Source organism: Lepus europaeus, chromosome 13 (genome assembly GCF_033115175.1).
Source record: "Lepus europaeus isolate LE1 chromosome 13, mLepTim1.pri, whole genome shotgun sequence".
NCBI classification, from domain to species: domain Eukaryota; kingdom Metazoa; phylum Chordata; class Mammalia; order Lagomorpha; family Leporidae; genus Lepus; species Lepus europaeus.
This window is the reverse complement of record NC_084839.1, coordinates 89,716,129-89,728,449: the sequence shown is the minus strand read 5'-3', so window position 1 is coordinate 89,728,449 and position 12,321 is coordinate 89,716,129. Positions and strand designations below refer to the sequence as shown.

The window sequence follows — 12,321 nt, the reverse complement described above, 5'->3', positions numbered from 1 at the left end:
TGCAGGGAATCATTGAATACCGCCATCGACCCACACGGCGACAGCCGCTCACAGGCAGGGACGTAAAATAAGATTACAGGTCACCACCGGCACACCCAAGGAAAAGGCCTTGTGAAGGTATCTCTGATAACCAGGGTGCGGTATCTTACAAGGGCCGCCAAAATCTGAGTTGTGAGAAACCACAGCACAGCCGCAAGCTTGGTCCGCCCTCATCATTGCCATCCACACGTGCCCCAGCTGGGGATCAGGGCTGTGCTGCGAATCAGAGACACACACTGAGTTCCATGGCAAGACGGGAACCCAGGGAGAGCTGTACCTAAGGGAGAGTTGGCTGGCTGTCCACTTCCAATAGCCAACTCCTGCAAGCACAGCTCAGCGCCACAGAAACTGAGAACACAAAAGCGAGGTGTTCTTCTGAACACTTGGGCACGATGCCACCCTCACTGGGCACCTCTGCAGTTCCCCAAGTCTCAGAAGCCGGCTCGCAGCAAGGTGCTGGTGGCAGGCATAGAGAAGCCACTGGCCCCGGCATGGGGAGAGGAGAGAAACCCACTGCCCAGCTGGATGGGTAACAGAACACTCCTCCTGAGCCTGGAGACATCGGCCCTGTGTATCTGCAGGTTCTGAAGCCACCAATTCAACTAAGTACGCATTGAGAATATTAGAAAAGAAAAAAAAAAAGTAGGGGCCGGTGCTGTGGCGTAGCGGGTAAAGTTGTTGCCTGCAGTGCCAGCATCCCATATGGGTGCCAGTTCGAGTCCCAGTTGCACCACATCCTATCCAGCTCTCTGCTGTGGCCTGGGAAAGCAGTAGAAGATGGCCCAAGTCCTTGGGCCCCTGCACCCATGTGGGGAGACCTGGAGGAAGCTCCTGACTTCTGGCTTTGGATCGTTGTGGCCAACTGGGGAGTGAACCAGCAGATGGAAGACCTTTCTCTCTCCCTGTCTCTCCTTCTCTTTCTGTGTAACTCTGACTTCCAAATAAATAAATAAATCTTAAAAAAAAAAAGTAGGGTTATGATGGTGTGCCCATGCCCAACATGCACAAATCTTTTTTTCTTGTCCCTATTCCCTAAACAATACAGCCTAACAGCTACTGACATAGCATCACACTGGGGTGGGTATTAGGAGTCATCTACGGATGATCCAAAGGACATGGGGAGAGGTGCTAGGGCCACAAGGGGCTCTGCAGATTTTGACATCACAGGCAAGTCCTGGAAATAACCTGTGTGAGTACCAAGGGACAACCGTGCACTGCATGGCACAAATCTACACAAATGTAGCACAAGCTGCAGCGTGCCACCTCGCTGCCCAAGATGGCATCATTTTCCCAGAGCACTCTGGCCACAGTGCCCTGAACCTGCAGAGCAGCAGCGGCAGCAGGCCCTGGTGGAGGGGGAGCTGCCAGGTGCCGGGGCAGAAGGAACAGGGAAACCCACCAGGTCAGGGCTGAGAGCAGGTTTCTAAAGCAGTCGGGGCACAAGAAAGAGCCCCGGGGTGGGAAAGCTGATGTAAGCTGGTCAGATGGCCATGGAGGAATCACAGTGCTGGGGGATGTCCCCCAACCTCCTTAGGGGTCCCATCTACTGCTGGGTATTCAGGAACTTTCCATAGAACACGTATGTGCTGCCCTGCAGGAGATGCTAGGGGCCTGGGGGTGGGGGATGGATCACACACTTGGCCAGAGCCCAGGTGTATGTGTGAGAAACACACACACACACACACACACGAGCAGAAATTCCAGCAGCTGGGCCTAAGAGCGGCGGCTGAAGCCAGGAAGAGTTCAAGAGTGTGTGAAGGACTCGGGGTTCCAGGGGCTGAGAGTCTGCATGGTAAGAAGTGACTGACAGCCAGAGGAGGTGAGGGGACTTCTGGGTTGTCAGACCTGGACAGTGGCAAGGTCAGGGAGGCATTGTGACAGAGGAGTGAAGAGTCTGCTTCTATCAAAGCCACCTAGACTCCAAGTCCTGGGGCCCCGTGCTGCCCGGACACAAGTTCCTAAAGGGATGCCTTTTCTGATCAAATGCAAATGAAGAAGGTAGCCAAGGGAAGGCGATTCTGTTTGCTTTCAGTGCGTTGCCATCCCCCATTGGTGAAGCTGGTGTGTGGAACGAGTTGTAGGTTCCAGAAGGAGGGTGGCAGGTGACAAGCCTGGCCATGGTCTGGGAGCAGGTGGCTGGAGGCCGCTTTGCCACTCTGAGGCCAAGGCAGCTCAGAAATAAGAAGTTCTCCGACTTCCCACTTGGCCAAGAGCCACGGGTCCAAGAGATCGTCCTTGTTCAAGGGCCACGATGGATCGGAAAGAGAAGCAAGTTCTCTGTTTGAGGGACCACAGATCCCTCCAGGGTTGCACGCTAACTAGCTGGGAATGGCTTGGTCTCTCTGGTAGTCATTGTGAAGGGGAAGAGGCCATGAAAAGAAAATCGTCCTTGACCGTGAAGGAGGCCTCGGGGAGGTCCCAGGGAGGGGCAGGTCTGCTGTGGGTCGCTAGGTGCCTTGGTATTCCTCCTCAGCCACACTCCAGAACCCCGTGACAAACACAGCCCAAGACTTGGCCTTTCCAGTTCTCCTCCTGTTTCTATCCGATCTCCATCTCCAGGGAAACAGGCACCTTTTGCAAGCAACCATGGATGACCCTTGAGGCTGCGTCTCGGGCAGACAGCAGTTGATGTGGCAAAGGCACACAGCTGCTGGATCAACGCAGCAGCCAGACTCCTCCCTGTGCTCAAACACATCTCTCAAAAACATCACCTCCGTCAGACGACCCCTCCGGCTTCCACATCAGGTCTACTCCCCTCCTGCCCTCTGCCAACGGGCAGCCGATCAAAGTTGTAACCTGGCAGTGTACGTACCTGTTTCTAACCAGGCCTTGACCTTGCAAAATGGAACGGGGGGAAATCAAAGGCACCAAGTTCTGAAACTGATATCTATACTGGGTGGATGCTTCTAAAGAATTCGACTGAATTCAAACTTGAATTCTACTGAAGTGGACTATTCATGAAAACTCTCCCAGCAGGATGGCAGGTCTCTCGGAGGACCAGCGCCTCCATGCTGGATTTGAAGCAGAATTAGCTTATGTGAATTAAGGAGAAAAAGAAGTTTGCATTCGTATGCCAGCTAGCTAGACATTAATAAAAGAAAAAAATTCAGAAAAGTTGGGAGCATGCTTCTTTCTCGGTGGTCTCAAAGTTTCCTCCGTTCTCTGCCGTGTTACTGCAGATAGCTGAATGACTAATGCTTCTTTTAAAAAAAATTATTTATTTATTTATTTGAAAGTCAGAGTTACACAGAGAGAGAAGGAGAGGCAGAGAGACAGAGAGGTCTTCCATCTGCTGGTTCACTCCCCAATTGGCTGCAAAGGCCGGAGCTGCTCCAATCAGAAGCCAGGAGCCAGCAGCTTCCTCCAAGTCTCCCACACAGCTGCTGGGGCCCAAGCACTTGGGCCATCTTCTACTGCTTTCCCAGGCCATAGCAGAGAGCTAGATGGGAAGTGGAGCAGCCGAGATTCTAACCAGAGCCCATATGGGCTGCCAGCACTGGAGGCGGCAGCTTTACCCGCTATGCCACAGTGTGGGCCCTGACTAATGCTTCTATGTGTACTTTAGTGCATACAATAAGGACCAAAAGCCTATGTCCGTCCCATGATGTCTACCGATAAGATTTTTGGTTTTTCAGACACCTTTTCTTCTGTGGCTTCCCGGGGAAGGTTTTCCTTTTTGTCATTTTGTCTTTCCCTTCCCTATCCGAGGACATTGTGTGGCCAGTGTTCTGGTCTGTGCGTGAATATTCAGGAGCAAGAAAGAGAAAGATGGTGGAAGGTCTATGCACAAGACAGGTGCTTTGCCCTTAGTCCCTTCCTTGAAGAGTGATCGCCACTTCCTCTGAGTTTCATCCATTCCGTTTGCTGTCTTGTCTTTTCCTACAGAAGTGACAATTTTCAAAGAATCCAGGAAACTCACTTTTCTGCTATGTCTCAGACATTGCACAACATGTTTACTTAACTGACTACTGGACAGTGAGAGGACTGGATGCAGCAGAATCCATTGGTTGCAAACTCTGTTTGTCCAAAAAGCATCAATACTTGGGATGGCCCACTTGACTGGAATGAGAAGGCTCCGGAAGACCCTATCCTTCCAGGGTTTTCTTGGAAACAGATCCCTGGAGGAGGCTGTCTCCCAGCAGCAATTCCGGAAATCTTTCCAGATTATCGCAAAGTTGACCATGTCTTCTCAATTGTCAAAGAGAGCCGCAAATTCTCCCTTTTGCATTCCTGCACGCCATTGAAACATTCCAAGAACAATGACCACAGGCTATTAGGGAACCACTAAAATTATGTTTACATGAACCTCGTAATGACATGGAACAATGCCTAGGTCCACGTCAAGGCAAACCCTGAGAATAGACAAGCGCACACAGCTTTACCTTAAGCGAGTGAAAATGCATGGACGAGTCTGAGATGATGGCTAACATATTGTGTTAGTCACGGCACGGTGACAAGGCAGCCTTCCACACGGTGGGTGGGAAGGTGTTTGGGCATAGTTTTTTAGTCGTCAATTTGGCAGTATCTATCAATATTTCAAACAGATGGGCCTTTTTATCCAGGAATCCCTTCCTAGTAATCCCTGACCCAGAAAAAAACTGGAAGCATACACAAAGATATACGGATAAGGAAGCTAATACAACCCTGCTTGCAAAAGCCAAGAAGTAGAAACGAAATATAATAAATGTTTACCACCAGGATGGCTAAAATAAATTATGTCCAACCATATCCTGAATAACACTCAGTAGCCTTTAAAACTAAAGAGGTAGATATAATAATAATAATAATAGTAATAAGTCTCCATGACCTTTTATTTTCTTACAAATAGTATGCATAGAATGAGCTGTTTTTAAAATCATACACTGGGGCCAGCACTGTAGTTTAGTGGGTAAAACCACTGCCTGCAGTGCTGGCATCCCATATGGGTGCTGGTTCGAGTCCCAGCTGCTCCACTTCCAATCTGGCTCTCTGCTATGGCCTGGGAAAGCAGTAGATGGCCCAAGTCCTTGGGCCCCTGCACCCACATGGGAGACCCGGAAGCAGCTCTTGGCTCCTGGCTTCGGATCAGCACAGTTCCAGCCATTGCAGCCAATTGGGGAGTGAACCAGCAGACGGAAGACCTCTCTCTCTCTCTCTCTGCATCTCCTTCTTTCTCTGTGCAACTCCGACTTTCAAAATAAATAAATCTTTTAAAACAAAAATAAAAACATACACCTATGTGCATACATATGTCAATGCACTAAAATGCCCAGTAGAATACTGGTTAATGTTAACACGGTTAACACTAGTTACCTCCTAGAAGGGTGGAGAATTATGGATACATTGATCAGGATGCCTTGGGCTACTAATTAATGAAAACTACTCAACGTGCTTCAAATGGTAAGCAGGTTTTCAGAACCTCAGAAACATCCCCGAGGGCCACCCCGCTTTAGGGACTTCAAAGGTCAAGGGCAACATGGAGGCCCTCTTTCTCACCTTCAAACTCTTCCACGAGTCAGCTCATGACTGCTGGCTGTTCAGCCCACTCGTTCCAGCATCCACTGGAAGAAAAGGGGCCGGGGGCGGGGGGCAGTTCTTTGCTGGCCTCCTTTAAGAGCCAGGGAAAGTTTCCCAGAAGCCTCCCAGTAGCCCTCTCATGTTATTGGCTAGGATGGGGTCCACATGATCATTCTGAGCCAATCACTCGCCAGGACGGCAGGCCCACCCAAAGTGCTTGGCCAATCAAGAGACAGGTAAAGGGAGGGTGGACTCCTGTGCAAAATCAAACTTTTGCCAGACAAAAAAAAAAGTGGAATGAATGTTGGGTAGGCCACAAGGTGAAGGGGATCTTCTTTTTACTAGAAACAATTCTGTGTTACTTGACAAATTTTATAAGATTAAATCTATGTGACTAATGTTTTTAAAAATCTAGTCTAAAAATACTTTAATACTTAGAAAAGAAACTGGAAGGAAATATGACAGGACTTCAAAGAAGTGCATGGAAAAATGGAATGAAAAGATTATTTGGGCACAGAAAATTTGAAATGCAAGCATAGTTCTTTAACAATACACATTTCCCACGAAGTGTTTGAGGACTCCCTCATATGCATGAATTTCAAATATTTTTTGCACCATCATAAATTCCTGTCTCAATTCCATTCTCCATGAGCTGTGAAGCTACACAGCTCCCTCCTGGGCTCAGAAAGGGGCTGGAAGGAGCCTGCTGCTCTGGGGCTGTGTCTCCTGCCTGCTTTGACATGGATGGAGGGGCTGTGTTTGCAGGAAGTCGGGACGGTTTTGGGGGACCTGGGAACACCTGCCTTCAACAAAGCGGCAAAGTCCACACAACTGGATCCCCCGGTTCCATCTCCCACCTTGTGGCCCCACCCTGTTCTGATCTCCATCTCGGGTGCCGGAGCTTGATGCCTGCCCTTCTCTCCCTCGTGCCTCCCCCCTCCACCCAGGTCTTCCCTCCCCCTAATGCTGCATTGCTGTCGCCAGTCTCCTAGCACTTGGGATTGGTTTTCCAGTTTACTCTTCAGGAACATGGAGGAAGAGTGGCAGCAGAGAAATCCCCTTTTGCAAATAACAAACAGAACCCCCAGAATATGAAAACGAAAAGCAGAGTATTTTCAGGGCCACTCAGCCTACCTCAGGTCAGGGCGAAGAGGCCACTGCCTCGGACTAGCCGAGAGGAAGCAATCATCTTGGTGGGTAGGGAGGAGTGCTGCATGCCCCTGCAGGAAGGCAGCTAATTCATACTAAGGTGAAGAGGACTGATCGATGGTTTTAACCTTCAAGAATGTCCTACCAGGAAAAGGACCATTGCCTCTCATCCACAGAGGCCCAGGTTTTCCTGTCCACCATGTATACTTAAGGAGAGCCCAATGGCCACCGCCACCAGCCAGCCCACTTCTCTTTGGTTTGATGAGCCCCTTCAAGGCAACAGATTCCATAGGCATTACCAAAACTCCGGCACGCCGCCTGAAGACCTCTGTCCGTATATCCTGGGTCACCCCCCCCAACCTTTGTACTTATGAGGTCCAGGGTGGCCTCCCATCCGCGCAGATGGTGTGGAATACTCAGATCCGTCCATCACCTCAGGCATTCATCACTTCTTTGTGTGCTGGGACCATTCAAATTCCTCTCTATTAGCTCTTTAGAAATATACAATTAATTGTTGTCAGCCACCAGTACACCCCACTGTGCCACCGGGCATCAGAAGCTATTCCTCCCACAACCAGCCAGTCTGGAGCAGCAGAATCCACCTACCGGAGAAAGTATCTGAAACAGCCTGGGGGTAATCTGCAAAGCTAACCAGAAGCCGGTGATTTGGTCATCACCTGTTTGGCATCGGATTCATTTTTCCAGCCACTGCCCTCCCATCCTAGCGGGGGTCTACCCCAGGCCTTGGGCTTGCTGATTAACCAAACTGGATCTCACACTGGTGAGTTACGTGGAAAAACAGCTCAGGAACCTGATCAATCTCCTTGCTGCGCAGCCCCCTCGCTCCCTTCAACAGCCACAGGAGCAACCCCTGTTGTAGGGCCTGAAGTGTGTTCCTAGCTTGGGAATCCTACAAAGGAGGTAAGCATTCTTTGCCCTGTTTGTCTGACAAGAGCTCTAGGAATCAGAGAGCTTAGAAAGCTGCTCCAAGACACACGGTAGCTGATAGGGAGCCCGTCCCAGGTCTGTCTGACTTTCAAACCTGTGCTTTGTGTCTGCCAAGTCACAAAACTCTCCATGCGAGTGCAATGACAGGTCAAGGTCAGGTCAAGGTCAGCGACGTGGAAGCCCTTCCCTGGCCTCCTGTCCTGCCACCACCCTCCAGCGTGGCATCCCACGGCCTCATTTGCGGTCTCTTCCCTGCCCTGTCAACTCCTTAAAGGCAGGTGCAGGCCAGCTTCCCTATTTTGTTACCATTTGGGTCTATATAGTTCTATGCAAGGGGCATGGATTTCACACTTTTTTTTTTTTTGCACCAAAATAAACTTATTTTGTAATACCACTTCCCATGAACTTTCTGAAATACCATCACCCATGCTCAGTGAACAATACCTCTGGGTTAAGTGCACCCCAGAACCTTGCTAGGGGGTAGCACTGGGGTGAGAAATGCAGAGACACTGGCCCCAAGCCCCAGGGGATCGACTCCTGTGCACTATGATGGCCATCGCCCTCCACCCTCTGTCTACTGGTTTTGTTGTTTTGTTTTTCACACCAGTGCAGAAAACAAACTCTCCCTATTCCGGATCACCAAATGGAACCACTCATTGAGACCCAGGGAAGTTCAAGAGCTCTCTGGAGGAAACTTTACCTAGGAAATGACTTTGCTGAAAATGCCCAGTGACCCTGCTGTCTGTCAATGAATTCCAGTGAGCAGTCCTGCCTTAGCTAAAGAACGACTGAACAGTCGCCCCTTTTAAAGACGCTCACGTTTAATAACTATTTACTTAGTGCTCGAAGGTACCATTCATCATCATCAGGTTTCAAATAGAATCTCATACCGAAGCACCCAAGTAGCATTCAGAAATGTCTAACCTTTGGGTAGCGAGAGCTCATTTGCCACACCTATTCACTGAGTCTGAACAAGGCCCCTAGGGAGGAGAGGAGGGATGAAGGTGATGGTCCTGACCTCCTGTCTTTGCTGCAACCAGCAGGAGGATCATCCAGAACGTGCTAATCAAACATTTCTGTAAGCAAACGACGCATCAAGTACCATTTCCACTATTTAAATGTGAAACTCAGTTAGACGCTTGCTAGGACGCAGCCAATTAAACCGGTGGCACAAAGCAGCCAAGAATACTGAGTCACTAGGCTATTTTCAACACCTCGCAATCTGACCTGACTTGGGAAAGAGATGTCACCATGCGCGCGGGGCAGTCAGTGTCACCCTCACACGGGAAAAACTGACGGTTCATGTGAAGACCAAAACGCCTACCTGTTCTAAAAATTAAGCAGACCTAGCTGCCTAGACCCTTACGTTTTAAGAACGATACTTTGAAAAAAATTAACATCTAGAGACATTAGAAGTATGTGCATGCATTATTATTTTAGTGTTAAAACATCATCAACTGTGACTGTATAACCTAAGAACGAACAGTCGTGGGAAAAGCAAGCTGCAAAGATTTCCAAGAGTTAAGAAAGACTACCAAAATAAGATGAATTCAACTTCATAATGACACATATTAGGTGACGTGTTTTTACCATTTTCATTATTAAACAGCCAAAAATATAAAGAGGAGTCCACATTGTTCTAAAAGAACCAAATGAACTGAAAAGCAATAGTTATTTTCTACATAAAGATCAGTTCCTTAGTCACCATCTGAGCGCACTCCCCTCTTCATGAGATATTTCTTTTTCATCACACTAATTAGGAAAGCCTCACGTGGCTCCTTTCTTGGCATGTTTAGCTCTTTGGGGGTAACGTTTTATTAATAATGTATTTCCTCTACAACATAGTCCCTCCTGTCGGCTCCACGGGAGCCACTGTTGGGGACAGTGAGGATAAAATCCATTCCACATTTAAACACAGTGGGACAGACCAGCAAATAAACAGAGACACCGGTTTCCCAGGAGAAAATGGCTAAAAGCAACTCATTTACAATCCTTCCAAGCCACTCTCTAATCTCTTTGTGAGATGGAAGATAATCATTCAATGTCTTCATGGTGCACATTTTATTTCTAACTAAATCTCTCAGTAGACTGCTGAGAAGTACCAAGACTTCTGCTGGTCCTGCCTTAGCCGCAGAATGAAATACTGATTTTTTTTTTTTCTTTTGTAACATAGTGGCTCGGGTCAGAATAACTCATTTCAACCGGATACTTGCATTTGCGGGGGGGGGGGGGGCGTTTCAACAAATTTGAGGGTTATTTCTGGCGCAGTTCTGCAGCCGGTCTTAGTGGCAGAAAGATTGCAGTCATACCTGCCCTTGACTTTCAACAGCTCTTCGCAAGGAGGGCAGGTCTGTGGATTGCAAGTCGTAATTGGCTGGTCAATTTACTGGCTGGGCACAGAGTGTGCAAGCGAGCCGAGGTGCTGACAGCTGAATCCTGCCTGAAACTGCTTTAGGGCTAATTATCTGGGAAGTCCAAAAGGGAAAAACCCTCCGATTAAGGAGGTCTGGGTTCTCAGCGAGGAAGACCGGCCAGCTCAAGTTAATTTCACAAGTGCTCCAGACGTCACCTGCAAAGCGACAGGCCAATCGTGCTGATGAATCCTGGGCGGGAATCAGAGCAAGGGGTAAGGAGGGAAGGCTGGGACTCTCCTGTCGCGCCCCCTCCAGAACACCTGTGGATCGCCAGGGGTTTTTAGCTTTCGCACTAACAGCCTTCCTGGCTTAACCCTGCGAGTTTTTGAGACTGGCGGGGGCGAGTGGGGGGAGGGGGTGCGTGTGTCTATTTCGGGTTTCCATCTTGCTTGATCAACAAAACTGCTAATTATTTATGAATCACAAGGCTGAAAACAAACTTTCTTACCTTGAGCAATTACAAGTGGCTAGCGGAGGCGAGGGGGCTGGTGGTGAGTGTACCCTGCGGTACCAGTGCCTTTCCCAACCGCCTCTCCCCGCTGCCCGACTCCGCGCCACGCTTTAGAAAGCTCAAAGGTGCGCCCTTCGGCGGCTGCGGGGTAGGTACACCTGCCAGCAAAGCAACACCCCGCCTTGCAACCTGGGCGGCCGCAGGGGCGCCCTCCGCGCTCTTGGAGCGCACAGCGGGCAGCCCCGGCACCCGCTCCGGCCCGGAACCAATTCCGACCCAGGGACCCGGACACACCGCGGGCCCGGGGCGCGCACGCTGCACTCTCCGGGATCAGGGGCGCTCCACGCTTGGCGAGGGCGCGCCCCGGGGGCTTAGGGAGGGCTGAGGACAATCCCCCAAACTGCTTCGCCTGGTACCCACGAAGACCCCCCGCAGATTTCGAGGTTCTGAGTGCCTCCCGAGGGCGAGACGCGTCTGGAGCCCACCAGCCCCGATGTTGCGGTGATCGGGCAGGACAGACCCCCTGCACCCCACCCCACCCCCGGCGCAGCACGACTGCAGGGAGACCCACCTCTCCCGCGCCCCTTCGTCCCCGCGACCGGGGTCCCCCAGCGCCGCGCAGCCCCGCGCCGGAGCGCCCGCCCCTCCCGGCCCAGCGCGTCCCCGGGGCCGGCGAGCAGGTGACCCGGTCCCGCGATCCCAGGCGCACGTCCTCCCAACCCGCACGCCCCGCGTCCTCAGGTGCGGCCCTTACCTCGGAGCGGGCCGGGACGGCGCCGCGGGGCCGGGCGCGGACAGGGCCGGGGAGACGCGCCTCCCGCCGCCGCTGGGAGCCGAGCGGCGAGCGGGCGCGGCGAGCTCCTCCCGGGCGGCGGCGGGAGGCGCTGCTCTGGCTGCTGCCGCCGCCGCCGCCGCCGCCGCCGCGGCCGCGGGTCTCGTAGCTTCGCCGCCGCCGCTCCGGGGCCGCCGCCGCTCCGGGGCCGCCGCCGCACTGGTCCCTCGGCTCCTGCGGGAGGCCGGCTGCTCGCGCGGCAAACTCTTCCGCACGCAGAGCCGGCGGGGAGAGCCGCCGGCGCCTCTGCCTCCTCCCTCTGCCTCCTCTCCCCTCCCTCCTCCTCCTCCTCCTCCTCCTCCTCCTCCTCCTCCTCCTCCTCCTCCTCCTCCTCCTCCTCCTTGTTTTCCGCCTCCCCTCCCTCCTCCGCCGCTGACACCGCCCGCAGGGTCTCTCTTGGCCCCGACCCAGCCAGGGACAGGCACCCCGGTGCGCGCCGCAGGCAAACGCACCCCGAGGACCTCCGGCTTCCCCGCGCGTCCCCAGCCTGCCTCCGCCCCTGCTGGGCAGAGAGGGACGTGCGGCGGGAGTCCGGCTTGGGGCGCGGGGGATAGGGGTGTTGGTGCTTGCAGGTGACACTGGCCCAGAGGCGAGGCAAGGCGGATGCGGGGCCGCCAGCCGAGGTCCCGTTAAAGTTGTCACTCTGGGGAAACCAAGAATCTTCGGCCCCTCGCAGGGCCGGCCGCCACCCTGCCGGGCGTGCCCGCGCCCGTCACCCTGCCCGTGCCATCCCAGAGGGGCAGGCGTGCACGCGGGGCCTGGCCCAGCGGGCAGGGCGCAGGACGCGTCCCCACTGGGGCCACTGCGATTTCTCAATGAGCCGGAGGTGGGAGGGGGGCGCAGGTGGGAGGCCGCGAGCCGGGGAGATGCCGGCGAGCGCGGTTGCCGGTAGGCCAGCGGCGGCGGCTGGCGAGGGATCGTCGGTGCCTGTTCTAAAGCGAACCTAGCAGGTCCGGAAAATGGGCCAAGGGTGGGAAGGCACCGGCTCACTG

The 12,321-nt window shown here is 52.7% G+C and overlaps 1 protein-coding gene across 4 annotated transcripts in view; it reads right to left on the bottom strand.

The window, feature by feature from the left end:
- The window catches only part of NPAS2 (neuronal PAS domain protein 2), a 177,425-nt gene extending 165,636 nt beyond the window's left edge, over positions 1-11,789 (bottom strand). For 2 of the 4 annotated variants that reach the window (XM_062208779.1, XM_062208783.1), the window contains exon 1: positions 11,252-11,311. The gene's annotated coding sequence lies outside the window, so the exon portion shown is untranslated. Of the gene's footprint in view, positions 1-11,251; positions 11,313-11,781 lie in introns of those variants that run through there. The other 2 variants (XM_062208782.1, XM_062208781.1) reach the window with 2 other exon arrangements.
- Between the last annotated feature and the right edge of the window lie 532 nt (positions 11,790-12,321).